This window comes from Leuciscus leuciscus (assembly GCF_965113295.1).
Source record: "Leuciscus leuciscus genome assembly, chromosome: 16".
Taxonomy (NCBI): domain Eukaryota; kingdom Metazoa; phylum Chordata; class Actinopteri; order Cypriniformes; family Leuciscidae; genus Leuciscus; species Leuciscus leuciscus.
In genome coordinates, this window is record NC_138740.1 from 39,425,511 (window position 1) to 39,441,077 (window position 15,567).

The 15,567-nt window shown below is 42.7% G+C and overlaps 1 long non-coding RNA gene across 1 annotated transcript; it reads left to right on the forward strand.

The window, feature by feature from the left end:
• Window positions 1-1,486: 1,486 nt before the first annotated feature.
• LOC309477057 lies at window positions 1,487-15,364 on the forward strand. Its single transcript, XR_014198509.1, has 3 exons — window positions 1,487-1,561; window positions 5,807-5,939; window positions 13,686-15,364. It is a non-coding gene; the product is annotated as an uncharacterized lncRNA (long non-coding RNA).
• The last annotated feature ends 203 nt before the right edge of the window (window positions 15,365-15,567 follow it).

The following is a 15,567-nucleotide window of genomic DNA, read 5'->3' on the forward strand; positions in this document are numbered from 1 at the left end:
ACATTCACACAAATTGTCGCCCTACTGTGAATTTGCTTGATCATTTACAATAGAGATTGATCGCTGCTAGAAACATACATGTTGTATTCGCCAAAGTTAACGCTGACTGCATAGATCTAGCTAATTACATCCTTGTGTTGGTCTGGTGAACATGAACGTCAGTTTAGAAAGAAAAACGGATTTACCTGTTCTGCAAAAACAGAGCAACTATGTCGGATTGGAAGCCCTTCTGCCGGCGGAGTTCTCGCCACCTTTCGAAGGTTTTTCCGATGTAAATTCAGGACGCGTTCCTTATCCTTGTCCCTCTTCTTTGCAATTTGTTCATCGGAACGTCGTCTCTTTGGTCGTGTGTCGGCCATAATTCAAAATTCCCTCTTCATGCTTCTCTCTCTCTCTCTCTCTCCTCCACACCCCCTTCATGTGCACGCGCACTAACCCCACCCTCAAATACTTCTTGTCGGTTATTGGCAGGAACACTGTTTATTATGTTTCGTGGTGCGGGTTAGCCCAGTTTGTTTTTGTTGCCGTTTGTGGAGCCTGTGGTGTCTAGAGAGACCGCGCTTTTTTTACAGTGTGTTGAGGGGACAGGCAGCTAGCGGATAGTGAGGAGATGTTTGCTGTATGTGACAAAAAATGTTTTGGCCTAAAAAACGCGTCGCATCACTTACAGCACCTTTAACTTAAGCACTGACCGTATTTCTTTATATTTGAGTCCAAGTTCAAACACTATGAAACGCTCCATTAACGTACAGAGCTTTGAACACCAACAGCCTTAATATCTGTTAATTTAATTTGACTAAAAATAAAGATGAATATTCAGTGTAAAATGTCATGGAACTTACTAGTCAGTTTCCTCTGTATAACAGTTTTCTGTATATCTATAGATGATTATATACAGTCCTGACAGTAAATATTAAGATGGATGGTTTGGAATTGGAAAGATATGCTTGTCTAATGATCAATTGCTCCTCATGGTTCCCCGATGATCGGGTGATCGGTGATCGGGCGTTCTCTGCTCCTGGAGTCTGGATGACCTTCCTCTGTCTGTACACTCTTCTCCTTCAATGGGTGTTTTTCAGAGTACGCTTAAAACATATTTGTTTTCTTTAGCATTTGAAAATGCTTTGTAAGCTGTATATGTCATATGTTTGCATTGTTTTAATGTTTTTGTTTTTATTTTCTCTTTTATATTTTCTGTACAGCACTTTGGTTCCACTTGTGGTGTTGAAAGTGCTCTATAAACTTATAAAGTTGAGTTGAGTTGCATTTGTAACATCACAACTTTGCAAGGATGTGATGATCTCAGCAGAGATGGGTAGAAACTCATTTCACAAACAGTGAGATTCTGGAAATTCGGTTATAAAACAGGAAGTGGTGAAGTGTTGAAGTGTTGTGTTGTGGAAGTGTTGTTTTGTGGTGTGAATGACTGACTGCTTCAGATCCACAAGAGGAGGAGTCTGTCATACATTCATGAAATACATACAGTATAAAAGCTGAACGTCTGATCTGTCTGATCTCTCAGATCTGCGCTGGATGTGTCCTCTCTTCTGCTCATCACAAGGTAACCAAAACACTTTATCTTTAATTGTTCTCTAAAGAGATTTCTAATAATTATTTAAATCCAGACATGCCTCTATTATAGTGAAACTGAAATGTAAACCTCTATTGCTCAACAATTAACTGATGTCAAACTTCACTCTGAACTGAACTACTGTATTCTCTTGAACAGAAATTACCAAAGTCAGAATATATGATAATTACAGCATGGAGAACATGTGTTGAGCTTCACAAACTACAGCATAATTACACATGAGCCAAGAGAGAGAGAGAACAAAAAGGACAAAAAGTTACGATCTAATGAACCAAACTTGCCGAGTCTAGTCGGACAAAACAGCATTTATGATGTTTAATATCAAACACTGTATGTAGGGTGTCTCTCGCATTCACTTTCAATGGCCGGCCATTGTGACCATTTTTGACCATGTCAACTGTCAGATAAATGAGGCCTACGATTAATCAGATGCAAATAGAAATATAAAACCAGTCCTAATTGAAAGAAAACAAGTTGACAAAAATATTGAATCCAAAATTGGGTGATAATATACCATAACAAGTGATATGTAAGCTATTTTTTGTAGGCCGTTCATTTTTGACCCGGGAACATCAAAAGTGTTCTAGGGTTTTGAACACAACCTGAGGGTCAAGAGCTCTACTCTACTATACAGAATAAAAAAGAGAGAAGCATTAAACACAGGATGGATGACTCTTCCTCAAACACACACTGACCCAAAACCACATTTTTCCAGGTGCTCTGTCAAACTGGGACACTTCAAAAACTGTGACTCATATTTAGTCCGGCCAGACAGCGTATAGAGGGTTTTCACCGACGTCACGTTCTGGGCGGTAACCCGGATGCACGGCCATTATGGAGGCACTCGGATGAAAACAACAGCATGGATTGCACTGTTTATGTACTACTGAACACATTTTTACAAAAAAACAGATGGAAGCTGCAAAATCATATACAGAAGGACTTAGTAAGCAGGAAAGAGCGCAAAATTTTGACAAACTAAAGTTAATATGTGGTAAAGATCGAACGAGCTTCTCTAGCCCTTACTGCAATTCTTCCTTCTATTTCTAATCCTGTTCAGATTGTCAGTCCAAAAAAGCACATGAAATCTGTTTCAAGCTACATCCATATAATCCTATTCTAATCACATATCAGGAAATCCGCTTCAGTCTGAACGCTCTGATCAGATTTCGCGTGGTTTATGTGACTTTCTCACGCCACGTAAAATGTAAACGTCAGACGTTGTTATAGGGAACATGCTGAAAGTCTCTGCCGAAACAAGGCTGTGTTGTTGCAAAGTGCCGGACGAGCAGGAAATTATTATTGTTGAAACGTATTTTGAAACCGGCGCGGAAAAAGAGTTGTGCATCCCAGCCTCCTACAGTTCTGCAGCTCCAGACCAATACTCCAGACGCAGAACTCCAGCGCGGCGGATACACATCTCCATGTTGTACAATTTAAATAAGACAACATCTCTATTGCAAATGCAAACCCCTCCATCAACGCAACATCATTTCTGTATTGTCAAAGAGCCCCTTACGAAAAAGAAGTTTATTCAAGTGTGCTATTAGTATACTTCTTTTAAACTAAAAAATAAGAAAGTATACTTTCAGTCTACTTTTTATATACTTCTCAGAAATATACTTTATGTACTTCTCAGAAATATACTTCAAATTCCACTTAAGTATACTTGACTTATACTGACAGAAAAGTCTAAGTATATTTGGCCTCTACTTGTTGATCGAGATATACTTAAAAGTATAATTAAGTATTCTAAGTATTCTTGGCTTGTACTTGTGTTTACTATTTTGATTGAGTAGCTTATTAAATACTTTTTTAAAAACATAATATTACACACTGTCGTATAAACTAAAATGTTCAGCTTTATATAGTAACAAACTTTCGGGTGGAATAGCTTATAGAGTAAATAAAATAAGCATGGAAAATACGTTTATTCAAGTGTTCTATTAGTATACTTCTTTTCAACTAAAAAGAAGAAAGCATACTTTCAGTCTACATTTTATATACTTCTCAAAAATATACTTAATTACACTTAAGTGTACTTGACTTATACTGAGAGAAAAGTCCAAGTATATTTGGCCTATACTTGTACTCAATCTTTTGATCGAGATATACTTAAAAGTTATAATTGGCTTGTAGTTGTGTTAACTCTTTTGATCGAGTAGCCTATTAAATATACTTTTTTTACATCGTTTTTCATATACAGTCTTATGAAACTTTGTTTGAAAATATTGATTAAAATATTGATATAAAACAGATATGTTTCTAATTCTGCGTATCTGAATTTTTGTGTAGGCTAGTCCACTGGTAGTGTACATAGGAATTTACTTTAATTCAACTTTTCCCCGCCATTGACTGAATTTTCCAGCTATCCATGTTTTCACTGGTATACGGTAGGGGGCGCTATATGACATCTCCTAGTACAGAATCTCCGGATCAAAACATAGGAGAAGAAGAAGCTGAACCATGTGATAGAAGATTGCTCACTCAAAAGTAAAATAACGTGATCATCAAACATTAAACAGCTTGTAAATCAAAACTACTTAATGTTTCCAAATGAAACGTAACCCATTAAGAGAAAACGACTGAAGCTGTGGGGGTGTCGGACTCGATCTACTCCATCTGTGTTTGATCATCGTTCTGAATCTGATCAAGGCGTAGTCTTTGACTAAACTATTTTGTTTAAAATGTTGCCTTTCTTTATGAAACTTACCGACATTCAAGTGTTGATAAAAAGGATGCATGAAGCTAATAAAAGGTTTTTAAAATTAAAGTAGAGTTAAAGGTATTTTTCAAGTATAAAAAATAACATTTGAACATAGTAGTATAGGCCTACTGCAAGTGCAAAAATTGTATATAAATGGTAAACTATAAGTATAATGTTAAGTTCACTTAAAGAAAACTTGTAGTATAAAACTACTAAACTAGTAGTTTCCTGAGAGTACACTAAAAGAAAACTTTCTAATATACTTGCGGTATAAAACTACTAAACTAGTAGTTTACTGAGAGTACACTAAAAGAGCAAAAATAATATATAAATGGTAAACTATAAGTATGATGTTAAGTTCACTTAAAGAAAACTTGTAGTATAAAACTACTAAACTAGTAGTTTACTGAGAGTATACTTCAAAGTTGCTACAAGTATTAAAATAGTAAACTACTAGTATACTCATAAGTTCACTTGCAGTACAAATGAGAAACGTAATTATGAACTAGTTGTGCACTTAAAGTTTACTACTGTTACACTTATAGTACACTTAAACATATACTTTTATATACTTCAAGTGGGCCAATTTAGTCCCAAGCGGTATTAAAATAGTACACTTACAAGTTTACTACTAGTACATATTGACATTAGTATACTTACTTCATAAAGTATACTTAAAAATATACTTGAACATTACTCAAGTATACTTCATAAAATGAACTTGAAGTATACTTTTTTTACATAAGGGGCTGCATGGACACACACATCGGATCTGAACAGTTGCGATACACAGTGTGGACATCATTTTAGATCAGATTCCAGTCGGATACAAAGATAATCGGATTTGGACTGACAGTGTGAATGTAGCCATAGTGAACTACTTTACGTCAACATTTTAGCCATAGTCAACGCTTCATTTACACATGTGGCTGATGCTGTGCCTCTCTCAACCACAAACGCCGCCTTTCATCAGTTTTTTGCGCTCTTCTCTTTAACTTTCGGCAGTCTATAGAACTCAAAAGTTTTTTCCTGATGCGACCGATTAGTACAGTCCAAAACAGGACCATTTTTCAGCAGCAATAATCAGCCAAATTTGCGAGTCCGTTCAGTGGTATTGTTTACGTTCAGTGCCTCCAAAATGGCCGACTTCCGGATTGATGACGTGTAGTGAAAACCCTCTATAGATCATTCATAAACTCATAATGCGCATGCTCATGCCTCAAGCCTTGTTTATACTTTTGGCCGGCTCCTTACGGAAGAGGTATGGAGCTTTTTCGTGACGTCACCATCGGCAGTGAACAAAGTAACAAAACAAAAAAAGAGTAAAGAGTAAACCTGATCTTTAGTCTGAGAGAAGCGTCGGCTATACTGTAACCAGGCGGTGGAGTCGGGTTATGAGATACACTAAACATGACTCCGCTGTTGACTTTTCACTTTCTTTATTTCTTTGTGAGAGAGCTCGAGAACAGATTAATATTGATCGTTTTTCTTTATATTTTGTTTAATAGTTTAAATTACAGTAGATGGAAACTATGAGTAAACACATGCAGAGAGAGAGAGAGATGAAGACACAAACCACTGAAAACATGAAGCTTGAGAAGATTGTCAGATGGAGCAGCTTTAATGATTCAAGACCGAACTGTGAGTAAAACAATCACTCATAATTCATTCAGTAAATGTTTGAGGGAATCATCTGTGTTTCTGAACTATATATGCCGTTGAATGTGTCCATATTTGTGTTAATTCTGCAAATGGAAGTTGCTCTGATTAATATTGTGATGAATGATTTCATATGTGGTCTCCTGATATATGATTATTACTTTACTTTTATTAAACTGACTTGTAATGGCTGATATGGTAAACCAGTGGCGAGGACACATAATGGCCAGAGAAACTGCCAGAATATAAGACTAATGCTCTGAATATAAAACAAAACTGCAAAATAATCATATTTGTTGTGTATATATAATTTGTAAAGTAGCCTATTATTAAAAATACATAGCGCCTCTAACTGTTTCACGCTGATAATACTGTGCTGGTGCTGTGCTGAATTTCTATTAACAGCAAAGAAACCAATAGCACCCAATAGCACACAATAACACCAGACACGGCGATGAGTGAGAGTAGGCTGCCATCTAGTGGACATAATTTACTATAGTAAAGTACATACTCAGGAGTCTGACTATGACAGACTTCGTACTTCCGCTCAATTTCAGTTCGCTTCTGTACTCAGTGGCCCTGTCCCAAATGGCGCACTTCATGAGGACTTTCGGTCTTGTGGACTTAAAGGGGTGATGAACTGAGAAATAAAATTTTCCTTGAGCTTTTGACATATAAGAGGTCATCATATTATAAGAATATCCTGTAAGTTTCAGAACTGAAAAAGTCCTTGTTAGTCCAATAAAAGCTTTTATTGACACCAGGCTCAGCAAACGACTCGTTATTCAAAGTGGGGAACTATGACGACAAAGAGGATAAAACACCACCCCCGCAGAAGAAGACCAATGCCTACTTCAACACCGCCGGTTTAGCCCCGCCCACCGATTCGCGCATTACAAAACTGTTATCCACTCATAGCAGTGGGCGTTTACTTCCAAGTCTTCAATGCGACACGCCCATAAAAACCGAGCGTTTTTGAGCTAGGCTCAAAACTAGGGTAGAAAATAGCCTATTACTTATTCATTTTGATGTTTTTGAATGTAAAAACCAAGTGAACGTCATAAGTTGACCTCAGACAACAATATAATTTTTTTTTAAAAGCCAGTTCATGACCCCTTTAAATTGTACGTGCTCGCCGAGTCTACGAGTCCGTAGGCTGTCCCATTCAGCATTTTAACGCTCTGAAGTGTGTTCAGCAGCGCCCCCTTTGTACCCTTGAAGCGGTCTTCCGCATAGATGCAGGCTCTACACACTTTAACTACCCAGGAATCCTTGCGAAAGGCCAATCAGACAACGGATGGGAGGAGATTTCGCTCACGGATAATTGTTGACATATGTCTGAGAAGAAAATATTACGGTTTTTATGACCTAGATGTACATTTTACCAGTTGTTACCTACAGTTTATACAAACATTATGGTCATCGACCAGTGGTTGATGTCTCAGACATATTAATAGTGCGTTGAATAATACAATCACATTATGATTCATTAAATAAATAGAACCGAATGGCAGGGCTTTACTGAGTCATATGTAAACATAGTATGAATATTGAAACCTGTAAATTCTTCTGAAACTCACGCACATTTTCATTATGTGTAAAAATGTTCATCTTAGTTCAAATAGAACATTATGTATTATTATGTACAACTGTATACATATTTTAAATAAGCATGATGTATCTATTGTATAGAATATATAGAACTGTAAAATTAGGCTGTGTAGTTGACATGGAGATGAGACGTTGGAGCGCAAAAATGTGATTTCTCCTGTCCAACAGCAACCAGAGCGTTATTTCCGGCGTGCCGATTGAGTCTGCCCCAAAAATACCTCTCAATGCTCCTCGTGGACTCACGCCAAGGGCCCTATAAGTCTGCACTACATTACGTCACCAAAGTGTGAACTCTGAGGAAGTCCACAAGTCCGGAGTGTGCCATTTGGGACAGGGCCAGTCTGAGATAGCGACCTATCTCCCCTCAAAACAGCCGGCCAATCAACGAACAGAGGGCGGGCTGAGAGCCGTGACGTAGACACTGATTGTACCGTGGATGCGTAGATTTACTTCACATAATCTGCAAAAGTCGTTCACAGCCATGTTCACTCCGGATTTTCGCGCAATGGTTTTGTTTTCGCATCATACATGTGTTTACAGTGGAAGTCAGATGCGGCTGAGCATGCGCATAACACACACCATAACCAAACGTCATGTGATTGGCTTACGGGTAACCAATGATTTTAAACTTCTCTACATACTCAGCTCACTGAGGGCCTTTTGTACAGTACACAACATCCAGACTGCTGAGAGTGATGTGTAGATGAATATGTGAATATGTGCTGTGCTTTCCTCTCAATAACTCAATAAACACACAACAAAATGAGAAAACTGCAAGCTTTTTTAATAAACCATAAGAAAAGCATCTGAACACGTCACTATTATTTTATAGCAGCTTTACAGTATTAAAGATGAAAACAGTGTCAGTGTCTCGTTTCATCAGAAGTAAAACGCCTCGGTTACGACTGTAACCTCGGTTCCCTGAAGAGGGAACGAGCGTTGCGTCGAAAACTGACGCTATGGGAACGCTTTGCGTGATGACGTCTTGAAGCACATGTAAAATCAGTCCAATGGTGTGGCGGAACGTCAGAGGCGGGTGACGTCACGTACCAGGAAGCTATAAAAGCCGGCCCGAAACAGAAAACGAAAGCTTCGTAAAGTCTGAAGTCGCGCTGACAGGCATGAAGGAGATATGGCAAGGCGACGCAACGCTCGTTCCCTCTTCAGGGAACCGAGGTTACAGTCGTAACCGAGGCGTTCCCTTTCAAGGGAACTCCCGTTGCGTCGAAAACTGACGCTATGGGAACGTCTATACCAACGCCTCCATAGCTACAAATGTCTGTCCTGTGTGTAATCATGTGAGCAGCACTAAGAAGACAAAACATGAGACCCTGGAGTAGAGTCTAAATCCAGAGAGTAGAACCTGACGAAAGTGTGCGGTGAGGACCAGCCTGCCGCATCACAGACGTCCTGTAACGATACTCCTGATATAAGGGCCTTAGAGGCCGCCATACTCCTAGTAGAGAGCGACCGGACAGCCAAAGGAGAAGGCTGTCCAGCCGCCTCATAAGCCAGTGAGATAGTCTCAACCACCCACTTGCTCATCCTTTGCTTAGACACTGGACCTCCCTTGTTAGGGGAGCAAAAGTCACTTTTACGCCACAGGGCAGCTCTGTGGACATACGCGTCTAACGCCCGAACAGGGCAAAGCAAATTATTCGCCTCCTGGTCCGATTTCGAAAGGGAGGAGGACCTCCAAGTGCCACGAAGGAAACGAGATACCAAGGGGTCTTTCCCCACAGACATTCCACCCAAAGGACTGTGGTAAGCACCTATGGCCGCCACATAGACCTTTAAAGTGGATGGGGTCAGACCTGCAGTGAACCGTTCCTGCAGGAACTCCAGCACTGTACCAATTGGGCAGTGGACTGGGTCCAACCGACGGTCACTACACCAAGAAGTGAATACTCTCCACTTCAGGGCATAAAGTTTCCTCGTGGAGGGAGCTCTGGACTGTAGAATGGTCTCAACAACCTCGGTTGAGAGACCTGACTCTATGAGCTGGGCCCCCTCAGAGGCCAAGCCCACAGGTTCCACAGTTCTGGCCGAGGGTGAAATATCGAGCCCTCTGCCTGGGACAGAAGGTCCCTCCTGACGGGTAACTCCAGAGGATGCCCGTCGAGGAGGGACACAAGATCGGGAAACCATACTCTGCCCGGCCAGCGCGGGGCTATAAGTAGATGGACCCGGTCCCTGCGAACTCTTTCCAGAACTCCCGGGAGCAGAGCAACTGGGGGAAAGGCGTACAGACGTAGCCTCGGCCACATCTGTACCATAGCATCCAGTCCCAGAGGAGCTGGATGCGTGAGGGAGAACCAAAGTGGACAGTGAGACGTCTCTCGAGACGCAAACAGATCCACTTATAATTTCCATATCAGCTCCACCACCTCGGGGGTGGAGCCACCATTCCCCGGGCCTCGGCCCCTGTCTCGACAGAGTGTCTGCTCCTATATTCTGGACCCCGGGGATGTAGGCTGCCTTGAGTGACAACAACTTCCCCTGGGACCACAAGAGGATATGGCATGCCAGCGCAAACCCCCTTGATATAGGCGACTACCGACGTGTTGTCCGTATGTACTACACATGGTGTCCCCTGAGACCTGTGATAACGCTCCTCAGAGCCCGGAAGACAGCTGACATCTCTAGGCTATAGAATGCCAGGAACGATGATGGTCTTCCCACAGACCTTGAGATGAGCGACCCTCAGGATCGCTCCCCAACCCGTGAGGGAAGCATCCGTCGTTAGCAGTTTGCGACGACAAGGAGCTTCCAGCACTGGGCCCTGGGACAGGAACCAAGGTTTCTTCCACATAACCAAGGCACGTAGGCATCGCCGCGTGACCTTGATTGTGCGAAATGGGTTGCCCCTCGGGGAAAACCCTCTGGTCCTGAGCCACCACTGCAGGGGTCTCATGTGCAGTAGTCCAAAAGGTATCCCGTTGGAAGCTGCTGCCATGAGACCCAACAGTCTCTGGAACTGTTTGACAGTGAGTAGCTGGCCTAGCTTTACACTTTTCACAGCTGCAAGGATGGAATCTATGTGTGGCGGTGACAGGCGCGCCTGCATCGACACTGAATCCCAAACCACGCCTAAAAAAGTGGTCCTCTGAAATGGAGAAAGCACACTCTTCTCGGCGTTCAGCCGTAACCCCAACTCTTTCATATGGGCGAGAACAACATCTCGATGTTGAACCGCCATCTGATGCGACTGAGCTAAAATCAACCAATCGTCGATGTAGTTCATGATGCGAATACCCTGGAGGCGCCGAGGCGCCAGAGCTGCATCCACGCATTTGGTGAAAGTGCGGGGTGATAAAGCCAGGCCGAATGGAAGAACTCAATATTGGTATGCTTTGCCCCCGAAAGCAAACCTCAGGAACTTCCAATGACACGGACGGATGGAAATATGCGTCCTTGAGGTCTATCGTGACAAACCAGTCCTCGGACCTGATCTGTGGCACGATTTGTCTCAAGGTTAACATTTTGAACTTGAGCTGCATGTACTCGTACAGAACTCGAAGATCTAAAATGGGACACAATCCCCCGTCCTTTTTTGGAACTATGAAGTACCGGTTGTAAAACCCGGTTTCCCTGTTGGAGGGGGGTACATATTCTATGGCCCCTTTCTCTAACAGAGTGTTTACTTCCTGTTCCATAACCAGAACCTGCTCGGGGCCCACCACTGTGGGCAGGACCCCCATAAACCGCGGTGGGCGTTAATAGAATTGTATCTAATACCCTTTTTCCACGGTCTGCAGGACCCAATGAGAAACATTTGACAGTAGCTTCCACGCTGTCAAAGATTCTACTAGAGGTACCAGTCTCTCGAGACTGGTTTCTGGATTTTGTTGCTGTTGAGTAGTCGGTTCGTCGCCCTGTAACGGCACACCGGCAGGGAACGACCAAACAGACTGCTCCAGCACCCTCCTCAGAGGGGGCGGGCATCCCGAGGCCACTACGTTTCCGGGTGGACCTTGAGATATGTGCTCGCCGGAGACCGCTGCGCCCTGTAACACCGGAGGCGGCAGGGTTGGCAGAACGGTCCCCTGAGGGCACCGAAGAGAGACGGCACCGTATTTTTCTCCTGCTGTTGAGTAGTCGGTTCGTCGCCCTGTAACGGCGCACCGGCAGGGAACGACCAAACAGACTGCTCTAGCACCCTCCTCAGAGGGGGCGGGCATCCCGAGGCCACTACGTTTCCGGGTGGACCTTGAGATATGTGCTCGCCGGAGACCGCTGCGCCCTGTAACACCAGAGGTGGCAGGGTTGGCAGAACGGTCCCCTGAGGGCACCGAAGAGAGACGGGCACCGTGAAAAGAGGTGTTAACCGCTCTGCTTCGGGGGGACTACCCTCATTTGTCCTGAGCCCTCAGACATCAGGACTTTTCCCCAGCAGCCTTCTTGGCGGTAATAACGGTCCGCAGTACCGTTTTAACCCTCGAAGACTGCTGGGATTGAGAGCGCCCTCCGTGTCCCCGAGATTTTTGTGGGGGAGCACGGGAGGAAACGCTCTGTTTCTGTGTGGCGCGGTGCTCAGCGCTCTTTTTAGACTGCTCCCGCTCAGCAGCCTCATAGAAAGAACGGCGGGGGAGAAGTTTCTGAAGTGCAGCTGCCTGTTTTGAAGCTTCTTGTGACTTCGCTACAGCACTATTAACTGCGTCTCCAAATAACCCTTGCGTGGATACTGGTGCATCTAAAAGAACATGTTTTTCTTTGTCCTTTATGTCACTTAAGTTGAGCCACAGATGCCTCTCAGTGGCCACCAGGGCTGCCATAGAGCGGCCGATGGATTTAGCCGTCTCCTTGGTGGCCCTGAGAGACAAATCTGTGGCTCCACGCAGTTCAGACACCGTATCAGCCCTAATACCCCCGCCATCCTCAGAATCACCCAATAACTCAGCCTGGTAAGCCTGCATTATGGACATAATATGTAAACACGCTGCAGCTGACCGGCGGCGGCATAAGCTTTATAAACCAGGGAAGATGTAACTTTTACTGGCTTGGATGGAAGTGCAGGAGCCTTCAGAGAAGATGCCGTTGCTGGAGAGAGATAGCTCGCGAGCGTCTCTTCCACCTTCGGCATCTCCCCATAACCATGCTCTTTATAATCATAATAATAATACATTTTATTAGTAATGCACTTTACATTTCAGCGAAATCAAAAAGTGCTAGAGTGATAACATCAGCTCTAGTGATAACATCAAGCAATTCTACAAACGCATGAGACTGAGGTGGCGAATCCTCAGACTCAGCGTCAATACTAACAACGTCCAACTCCTCAGAGCTGGACAATTGCAGTATTGGTGCCTCCATCGGGGGGGAAGAAACCGCAACGCGTGCTTCCACACCCTGATGAGAGGCACTGGATCTATTAGAAGGAGGCTGAGATAAGGCAGAGCCCGTCTCAACATCCACTGATAGATCCATTTGCGAACCCCAGGTCTGTGATTGCCGCCGTGCCTCGGCAGCGGCGGGACCAGAGCCCTGGGGAACGCGATCGGGATCGGATCACGATCGCGGGATCGCGATCGTGAACCGAGCCAAGCGGGATCGGAGCGAACGCAATGGAAGCGCGTCGCAATGCACACAGTCACCACCCTCGAGTGCTGACTGGGCATGCTCCTCACCCAAACAAACAACACAAAGAGTGTGAGTATCACCTCCCGTTAAATAACGCGGGCAGGGATGGACACACACTCCAAACTGCTGCTTGCTCGCCATACTGAATATATATATATATATAATATAGACAGACAACACCAAATAACAAGGACAGATTCAACACAGAGCGCAACTGAAGACTCAGAAAGCTTTCGTTTTCTGTTTCGGGCCGGCTTTTATAGCTTCCTGGTACGTGACGTCACCCGCCTCTGACGTTCCGCCACACCATTGGACTGATTTTACATGTGCTTCAAGACGTCATCACGCAAAGCGTTCCCATAGCGTCAGTTTTCGACGCAACGGGAGTTCCCTTGAAAGGGAACTTCATTTGCCTGTCATCAACAGATTATCAGCTTTATCATCATCATTATTATTATCTTGTGCAGTTTTAGTGTTGTATGTGTTTGTTCTGTCTCTCTTTAAACTGAAGATATTATTATGTTTCTTCATTGACAGTTTCTGTGGATCCACACACTCCTGTAAAGAGTGGATCTGAATCATCAGAGAACATCAAACATGAGCTGAGATCATGATATCTGAATGGGGACGAGTGATGAATGAAACGTGTGTAGAAACATGTATCTCACCTGTGAGAAGAAGAGAGATGTAGAACAATCACACTGAATATATAAAAAGTATATAGAATATATAGAAAAGGTCTTGCAGAGATAAAGGAGTGAGAATACTATAGAGTCAGTAATCTAGTCAAGTCAAGTCATTTTCATTTATATAGCGCTTTTAACAATGTAGATTGTTTCAAAGCAGCTTTACAGTAATAAAAGGATCATTTACAGTAACAGAGATTGTTTTGGCTTTACAGCAGCTCTAGGATAAAGTTATTGTCCAGTTAGTTTTGATTGATTCACTTCCATCACAATGATCATTAGTTATTAACTTATGGGCCGCTAACACGACACCTTTCTAACAGAAAACTCTTAAGTTCTCTCTACGCAAACTTTAAACACGAACCTGTGAGAACACTGATGGTCATCTGTAGAGAATTCAGTCGAACTCTGTGTGCTTCTGTTTTCAGACTGGGTTTTGATGGGTGGAGCTTGTTGAATGTGTGTGTGTGTGTGTGTGTGTGTGTGTGTGTGTGTGTGTGTGTGTGTGTGTGTGTGTGTGTGTGTGTGTGTGTGTGTGTGTGTGTGTGTGTGTGTGTACGAAGATGCTCTTTTCATGCAAGAATATAGACAGGAAATATATAGTGATACTATGGCGACGGACGGCCCATGATAGTATGTCTCTGGGGCAACTTTGGGACGCTCCTGCCCCCCAGGGGTGCAACTTTTACCCCATTGTGAGGTGTGTTCTCACAGAGCCTGTCAGAATCTTCAAATGTGGTAATTCACACATTTCTGCGAAATCCTCGCTCAGAGCTATGACCTGTCAAAGTCATCGCAATGCAAAGTCTATGGGACTTCTATGGCCCAGTAAATGTCATGTATCTCTTTCTATAGTCCATGAGAAGAAGCGTTAGGAAGTGATGAACATGAAGAACTTTCTCATCTTTGCTGTGTACCGTTTGAGCCCTGATGTGAGGAACTTCTTGTTCTTGCACTCGAACAGGAATGTGAGGAAAGTCTGTTTAGCTGTGCATTCACTGAATGAACACTGTATCACTTTATCTTATCTATGTGCCTCTTTTTAACTGTTTTCATACATTAATACAATACTGTTTTAATCAATATCTTATTCTTTGTTTTTCTTATTTCCTATGCACTTGTGATTCTTTTATGATATTTTTTAATCCTTTTTATGCAAAGCACTTTGAATGACCATTGTGTATGAAATATGCTATATACAAAAATTTGCCTTGCCGCCTTACTAGTTTTATGTGGTAATGTAAAAAAGCAAAAGTGTTCCAACTGTACATGATCTATACTCACATATTAGTTCCATTAAATACAATCAGCAATGTTCACATTTAAATAAAACAACAAACACAACAATTAAATATAGGTGTTTTGTCACTTTGTAATGAGGAGTGGGAAGCATTAACCTCGACTTTATCTTGAGATCTGTGATGTGAGGTTTTTAACCCTCGTGATGAAGCATTACCGTAAACAGAGTCGACACTTTTCTCAAGTGCTTAAACCTCAATTCCACAAACTGTCATTAAAAAAGAAAAGAAAAAAAGATCAATGATGGAAGGCAGATTGTCAAGAACCAGATTGTGAATCTGGCAAGCTTGTGTGTTGGGCAGATGCACCAGTTCTCATGATTACAATCACACTTTTGTTTGTGCTTCTTTAAACTTGTGGAGGCTGACCAGGGAAACATTACAATTAATAAAGACATTCCAGCAAACTAAACAACTCCTCTGAATGATTGCTCT